This window comes from Mustela lutreola, chromosome 2 (genome assembly GCF_030435805.1).
Source record: "Mustela lutreola isolate mMusLut2 chromosome 2, mMusLut2.pri, whole genome shotgun sequence".
In the NCBI taxonomy this organism is placed as follows: Eukaryota; Metazoa; Chordata; class Mammalia; order Carnivora; family Mustelidae; genus Mustela; species Mustela lutreola.
The window spans coordinates 184,044,206-184,053,130 of record NC_081291.1 but is presented as its reverse complement, the minus strand read 5'-3'; the positions used below and the strand labels follow the sequence as shown (position 1 = coordinate 184,053,130).

General features: G+C 34.7%; 1 non-coding gene across 1 annotated transcript; it reads left to right on the top strand.

Moving 5' to 3' along the window:
• Positions 1 to 8,454: 8,454 nt before the first annotated feature.
• On the top strand, positions 8,455 to 8,561 carry LOC131826155 (U6 spliceosomal RNA). Its single transcript, XR_009351450.1, has one exon. It is a non-coding gene; the product is annotated as a U6 spliceosomal RNA (small nuclear RNA).
• Positions 8,562 to 8,925: the final 364 nt, after the last annotated feature.

Here is an 8,925-nt window from a genome sequence, read left to right as displayed (position 1 = left end):
CTCCCCCATCCAAAACCCTCAGTTTGCTTCTTGGAGTCCCAGTCTCTCATGCTTCATCTCCCCCTCTAGTTTACTCCAATTCACTTTTCCTTTCCTTCTTCTAATGAATGGGACTGGAGGAGATTATGCTGAGTGAAATAAGTCAAGCAGAGAAAGTCAATTATCATATGGTTTCACTAATTTTGGAGCATAAGCAAAATGCTCTTTTATTTAGAGTTCAAGAACTGGCACATTTCTCAGAATAAGAAGGCATTTCTCTTTTTTAATTTTACTTTAGTTCCAGTATAGTTAACATGCAATATTATATTAGTTTCAGGTGTATAATATTGTGATTAAACAATTCCGTACATCACCTAGTGTTCATCAGAAGTGACTCCTTAATCCCCATCACCTATTTCATCCATGCCCCCACCTTCCTCCCCTCTCACAGTGATCACTTTAGTCTCAATAGTTAAGATCCATTTCTTGGCTTGTCTCTCTCTCTTGCTTTGTTTCTTATTTGCTTTGTTTCTTAAATTCTACATATGAGTGAAATTATATCATATTTGGCTTTCTTTGTCTGACTGATTTTACTTTGCATTATATTCTCTAGATCAATCTGTATCATTGCAAAGGGCAAGATTTCATTCTTTTTTGTGGCTGAATATTATTCTATCTTCTTTATCTATTCATCAGTTGATGGACCCTTGGGCTGCTTCTGTCTTTGGCTATTGTGAATAATGCTGCTGTAAGCATGGGGGTGCCTGGATCTCTTTGAATTGGTGTTTTTATATAAGAAGGTATTTCTTAAAGTATTATAACACAAACAGCATCAGTAAATATTGAATACCTGTAAAAGATTGTTGTTGTGACATTGTCCTTTAGTGGTTTGTACTACACATGACTTTGTTGTTTGAAGGCAAACACATTATATAAATTAATATTTGAATAAATATTGAATAAATAATAAAGAAAGAAGGAAAGAAAGAATAAATATATAAATAAATATTGAATAAATAATATATGTCTACCATATTCAGGATAGATTTGACATTGTTTGAGGAATCAATCTGTGGCCAAGTAGCACAATGCATGTATGACATCTACACTCATTTTTTTTCTACCATAATTTTATAGATTGTCATTTTTAGGACTAGCTTTCCCGACATCGTTTATTACTTCCTGAGTATTTTTGTACTATTTAAGTAATCTGCCACTAACTGAGCAGTAGTATAAGCTTAGAATTATGAGATACGATGATTACATTTTATGTATATTCAGTCAATTTATAATGAAGAATTCAGACCAAATTTGTATTTGTAGGCAATTATTTGATTACTTTTATACCTTCCTCATTTTTCTTCATGCAATCACTTATTGTGCAAAGCCAATCATAGCTTACCTTTGCATTCTTGACTTTCTCTAAGTAAGGAATATTTTTAAAACTGCATTTTCCTCAGTAGTCCCCACTTCATTAAATCTCCAAAGCATGACCTTATTAGTCCTGTCTCCAAATGAAGCTTGAAACCATCAATTTGTATAATATGCGAATGCCACTTCTATTTTTCCATTACTCTCTGTCTAACAATAGTGTTTTTATTTTCCTGCCTACCAGGAAGTATAACTACTCACTATTTAAGATAGAAAAATCCCTATGTTACAAATACCTTTTTCTTACAGTGTTTCAGAGAAGTAATACATCTCCTTCTTTTGGCCATTTCACAGATGAGGATTTGGAAGAACAGAAATATATCAAATAACAGTGGTAGGATAACAAAAATCCAAATTCTCAAGCTGGGTCTATTTTAGTTAACTCTTGTGGAGACTTCATTAAAGTTTCATCTCACCTTTTCTCTCTCATTGTTTTTAAATTATTAAAAATTATTGTAAATTTCATTTCTCAAAAAACACTCTACATTGTTACAAGTTTCCAAACAAAAGAATTTTTAGACAAGGGGAAAATGAAAAAAAGAATCCCAACTTTGTAAATAGAAAATTCTAGAAATGCCAATTAGTTCCATTTGTAGAGTATGATACCCAAAGAAGAATTAGAGGAAGATGTTTTTGGAGTTATTTTTATGAACATATAATGTATTATTTGCCCTAGGGGTACAGGTCTGTGAATCATTAGGCTTACACATTTCACAGCACTCACCACATAATGTATCCTTCCCAATGTCCATAACCCAACCACCCTCTCCCTACGCCCTCAATCCCCAGCAACTGTCAGTTTGTTTTGTGGTATTAAGAGTCTCTTATGGTTTGTTTCCCTCTCAATCCCATTTTGTTTCATTTTTTCCTTCCCTACCCCTCTCAACCTCCCGCCCTGCCTCTCAAACTCTTCATATCGGAAAGATCATATGAAAATTGTCTTTCTCTGATTTACTTATTTTGCTCAGCACAATACCCTCTAGTTCCATCCATGTCATTGCAAATGGCAAGATTTCATTTCTTTTGATGGCTGCATAGTATTCCATTATATATATATATATAACTTAGAACTTAGAATATATATATATATATATATATATATATATATATATATATATCTCACATCTTCTTTATCCATTCATCTGTTGATGGGCATCTGGGTTCTTTCCATAGTTTGGCTATTGTGGATATTGCTGCTATAAACATTCGGGTGCACGTGCCCCTTTGGATCGCTACATTTGTATCTTTAGGGTAAATACCCAGTAGTACAATTGCTTCATACTAGGGTAGCTCTATTTCCAACTTTTTGAGGAGCCTCCACACTGTTTTCCAGAGTGGCTGCACCAGCTTTCATTCCTACCAACAGTATAGGAGGGCTTCCCTTTCTCCGCATCCTTGCCAACACCTGTCATTTCTTGACTTGCTCATTTTAGCCATTCTGACTGGTGTGAGGTGATATCTCATTGTGGATTTGATTTGTATTTCCCTGATGCCAAGTGATGTGGAACACTTTTTCATGTGTCTGTTGGCCATCTAGATGTCTTCTTTGCAGAAATGTCTGTTCATGTCCTCTGCCCATTTCTTGATTGTACTATTTGTCCTTTGAGTGTTGAGTTTGATAAGTTCTTTATAGATTTTGGATACTAGCCCTTTATCTGATATGTCATTTGCAGATATCTTCTCCCCCTCTGTCAGTTGTCTTTTGGTTTTGTTGACTGTTTCCTTTGCTGTTCAAAAGCTTTTGATCTTGATAAAGTTCTAATAGTTCATTTTTGCCCTTGCTTCCCTTGCCTTTGGTGATGTTTCTAGGAAGAAGTTGCTGAGATTGAGGTCTAAGAGGTTGCTGCCTGTGTTCTCCTCAAGAATTTTGATGGATTCTTGTCTCACATTGAAGTCTTTCATCCATTTTGAGTCTATTTTTGTGTGTGCTATAAGGAAATGGTCCAGTTTCATTCTTTTATATGTGGCTGTCCAATTTTCCCAACACCATTTGTTGAAGAGACTGTCTTTATTCCATTGGACATTATTTCCTCCTTTGTTGAAGATTTGTTGACCATAGAGTTGAAGGTCCATTTCTGGGCTCTCTTTTCTGTTCCATTGATCTATGTGTCTGTTTTGGTGCCTGTACCATTACTGTCTTGATGCTTACAGCTTTGTAATAAAGCTTGAAGTCTGGAATTCTCATGCCGCCAACTTTGGTTTTCTCTTTCAACATTCTTCTGGCTATTTGAAGTCTTTTCTTGTTTCATATAAATTTAAGAATTATTTGTTCCATTTCTTTGAAAAAAGTTGATGGTATTTTGATAGCGATTGCATTAAATGTATAGATTGCTTTAAGTAGCATAAACATTTTCACAATATTTGTTCTTCCAATTCATGAGCATGAAATGTTTTTCCATTTCATTGTGTCTTCTTCATTTTCTTTCATGAGTACTTTATAGTTTTATGAGTACAGATTCTTTGCTTCTTTGGTTAGGTTTATTCCTAGGTATTTTGTGGTTTTGAGTGCAATTGTAAATGGGATCAACTCCTTATTTTTCTTTCTTCTGTCTTGCTGTTGGTGTATAGAAACTCAACACACACAAAGCAGACAATCACATCAAAAAATGGGCAGAAGGCATGGACAGACACTTCTCCAAAGAAGACATACAAAAGACTAACGGGCACATGAAAAGGTGTTCATCACTATTAGCCATCAGGGATATTCAAATCAAAACCACATTGAGATACTACTTACACTAGTATTACACCAAAATTAACAAAACAGTAAACAGCATGTGTTGGAGAGGAGGGCAGAGGAGGAAGGGGAACCCTCTTACACTGTTGGTGGGAATGCAAGTTGGTGCAGCCACTTTGGAAAACAGTGTGGAGATTCCTTAAGAAATTAAAAATAGAGCTTCCCTATGGCCCTGCAATTGTAGTACTGTGTATTTACTGCAAAGATACTGATGTAGTGAAAGAAGGGCTACCTGTGCCCCAATGTTCATAGCAGCAATGGTCACAGTCACCAAACTGTGGAAAGAACCAAGATGCCCTCCAGTGGATGAATGGATAAAGAAGATATGGATAAAGAAGGTAATACAATGGAGTATTATGCCTCCATCAGAAGGGATGAATACCCAAATTTCTATCAACATGGACAGGACTAGAGGAGATTATGCTGAGTGAAATAAGTCAAGCAGAGAGACTCAAGTATCATATGGTTTCACTTACTTGTGGAGCATAAGGAATAACACAGAGGTCATTGGAGATTGAGAGGAGAAGTGAATTGGGGGAAACTGGAGGGGGAGACAAACCATGAGAGACTGTGGACTCTGAGAAACAAAATGTGGGTTTTGGAGGGGAGTGGTGAGGGAGGTATAATACCTGGTGGTGGGTATTATGGAGGGCACATATTCCATGGAGCACTGGGTGTGGTGCATAAACAATGAATGCTGGAACACTGAAAAGAAATAAAATAAAATAAAATAAAATGAAAAAAGTACAACTGATTTCTGTGCATTGATTTTATGTCCCAACACTTTACTGAATTCCTATATGAGTTCTAGCAGTTTTGGAGTGGAGACTTTTGGGTTTTCCACATAAAGTATCATATCATCTGCAAAGAGTGGGAGTTTGGCTTCTTCTTTGCCGATTTGGATGTCTTTTATTTCATTTTGTTGTCTGATTGCCGAAGCTAGGACTTCTAGTACTATGTTGAATAGTAGTGGGATAGTGGACGAACCTGCCATGTTCCTGACCATGAAGGAAAAGCTCTCAGTTTTCCCCCATTGACAATAATATTCTTTGTGGGTTTTTCATAGATGGCTTTGATGATATTGAGGTATGTACCTAGAGGAAGATTTTAAGCTGTATATATTAGCAGAAAAAATGACACTGAATATCCAACATTTCTGCAGTAGTGTTTAGAATAGTTTATAACTAATGGACATTTGAAGCAAAAGGTTTAAATACTCCTCAAAGCTTATGGTATTGAGAAGAACTTAGATTTCAGTTACAAGTTATTTTTTTTTTTCCTAAATTGTTTTCAACTTGTTAAAAATTCAGCTGCAGGTAACAGATATATTTTTGAAATTTAAAGATTTATTCTAACTTTATGAGTTTCAAGTCCTGAGAAGCACATATTTGAAACATACATATGGTTTTACATTTTGTTGAATGAGCCCCACTTAATTTTAAAAGAGAGAATTGAAACAGACATTACTTTTCCACTAGATTCTATAAAACATCAAGTCTGGATCAGATATGTGAAACTCAATATAAAATTCTAGATGTTTAAAATACCTAGGGGCACAAAATAGAGGATAAGTGTGCTCATTAAATATACATTTAAGGTACCATTTAACTGAATATATTTATAAGGAATTGAGCTTTTTATATTCAATGCAAATTTGTAAGACGCAACATCATAATATAGTAGTAAGTGGGGATATTGGCTATGGAATGGGCTTGGAAAGGAATAATTTTCTGGTGATCTTATTATCTCCTCATAATATTATACACAAAACTGAAGAGCATGTAGCTCTTACAGAGGCCAATACATCTTTGCATCTTGATTGTGTTACGCTAGTTATTTTGAAAGAAAAATTATCTATCTATCTATCTATCACCATCATCATCATCTATCAAGTCTAAGTGGTGACAAAACTTTATTGATACAAATATTTGTCTCAATATTTTTGTCTCAGGAAAAAAATTAACTAGAAAATGTTCTATTAATTTTAAAGTAGGTAAGTATAACTGTCCTCTTGCTTCTTTTTTTATCTTTTTTTTTTTCAACTCTCCTATTCTTGATAATCACTTTAGAAGTTATATTGCAACACATTAGTTTCTCTGTTTTCTCAGGACAGTGGTTTGTATTATAATTATCTGACAATTCTTACTTCAAAAGTCCCTTTTGAGATAACCAAGTCTAGTTAACTTTCATTAGTATTAATTTCATAATTTAGTCTTGGTTTACTCTCTGAGTTCCATACCTAGAAAAAGAAGACTTTCAAGATTTGACATTCCAAAACTGTGAATAAAACGTTATTCTTACAAGCCAGGAAAAAAAAAATATTAACTTAGAAAAAAGTGAACTATCCCCAGTTCCCAGAATGAAGTGGATAGCAGTTAGTAGCTGAATTCTTGAGCATAGTTATAAAATTATACATAATTCTAGCACCTAGACATATGCACTAAAAGTTTTGTGAAGTGGTAAACACTTACAACATTATTTGTTTGAAATGTTTTGATTTATTAAGAATGAGTTATATCCATATTCAAATATAAAAACAAAATTATTTCAAAGTCATGTATGAATAGGAATGGCATATCTACCTTCTCCATCTGTAAGAAAGTGATAATTGTTGCCATGGGCTGTACTTATGGCAAGACACAAATACTTCATAATTGTGTCAGAAGAGGTAGGATTCTATTACTTTTTTGTTGAATTTTTTCAAGCTTCTGCTTGCATAGTTCAATTTGTTTTTCTGCAAAATGGACACATAAGCTACTACATATCAGTTGTGCCCCAAGATGTTACAAGGTGGATATTTGGATAACCTACTACTATGTCAATTATTATTGGAGCAATTCGTATGAATTTACGTATACCACTAGGGTTTGTGTTAATAATAGAATCCAATTACATGAAATTATCATTTAGTGATTTGAAGAAACTGATTTTTCTCCAAAAAGCAGGTCTCTCTCTCTGGAAATCAAACCCTCTCTAGCGTTTCAGAATTTATAAAATCTTTTTTTTAAGATCCACAATAGGGAATATAAAACAGGGAGCAAACCATTAGGGCTGGCAAGACACAACAAAACCTATCAATGACACACTAGTTTAAAGAAGTGTTTAATCACTTTTATATGTATTTCTAAGTATATATGTCCTTTTCTGTCACTAACTGTAAATTTATGAGGGAAGTATTTGTCTCTTTTGATAATAGAGTAGAAATAATGGATCAATTTGAGATTAAAACAAAATTGGAATTCTTGTAGGTATATATTAAATGCTGAAGAAGGGATAGTTGCCAGATCATTGGCTTTTCAGTGGTCTCTAATCTTTATATTACAGAATTCAAAGCCACTTGAGCAGAATATGAGATTTGGGAAGAGAGACAGGACAATTTACTAAGTGTGGTTTTTTTCTTACATATTTTATAATGTCAAGTAATTTCCCCATTCCTTTAATATTACAATTTTGTGGACATTATATTGACAGCTCTAGATAAATTAACTTCTAAAATAAAACAATTTTATGACATTTGAATGGGTTTCCTTGTTGCGAAAGCAATAAGCTTCACTGATACAAATCCGAGCATAACATATGGTCTCAGCCTTAGGCCAGGGTGTTCCATTTGAATTATTTCAGGCTTTTCTTTATAGTGCTGTGCTTCAAACATGAAACCAATTACCCACTGCAGTCAGACAATTGAAAGGCTGCAGGAGAAATACTCTAATAGATGGGGAGGTGGGTAAAGGACTATGATTTGTGTGGTAATCAACAAGAGAAGGTCAATTGTAATAAAATAGACTGGTTTTCAAGACAGAGCTAATGTAGGATGCCTTCCACTCCACTGAGGGATGCTATCAATAGATTTGTTGTTTTCATTACCAAGAATGTCACTTACTGACAAGATAGATAAAGGAAGTGTAAAGAGCCTGTTGATGGATCAGGTGATTAAAACCTAGGTCTTGGTGAGCAATTAGCAAACTGATGACCTGTTTGAAGCCTGGGATTGGGAGGTTAAAAGAAAGGTGTTATGCAAATATCTACCTGAGAAGAATAGACTTGTGTTCTTTAAGATTTATGTTCAAACTCTTAAGATTCATAAGAGGAAGGCTGAATAAATATGCCTCTCCCCAAGATACACCACTTCTCTTGAGTTTCTTCTTCACAGACAAAAGGGAAATGCAGAAGAATGCCTACTGATATACCACACATATTCTTTTTTAATAATCTATTTCCTGAAAATGGTAGAACCCTAGAAGCTCTAGCAACAAAAGAATACACTGAGTTCACGAGACCTCTATTTTTCTTTAAGAGTCTTGTGAAAAGTGCTCTCTTTGGCAGCATATATGCTAAAATTGAAACAATGCAGAGGAGATTAGCATGGCCGCTGTGCAAGAATGACATGCAAATTCATGAAATGTTCTATATTTTGGAGAAAGGGAAACCCTCCTACACTGGTGGTAGGAATGCAAGCTGGTGCAGCCACTCTAGAAAACAGTATGGAACTTCCTCAAAAAGTCACAAATAGATCTACCCTATGACCCAGCAATTGCACTACTGGGTATTTATCCCAAAGATACAAATGTAGTGATACAAAGAGACATGTGCACCCCAATGTTTATAGCAGCAATGTCCACAATAGCCAAACTATGGGAAGAACCTAGATGTCCATCAACAGATTGATGGATAAAGAAATGGTACACACACACACACACACACACACACACACACACAGTGGAATATTATGAAGCCATCAAAAATTGAAATCTTGTCATTTACAACGACATAGATGCAAC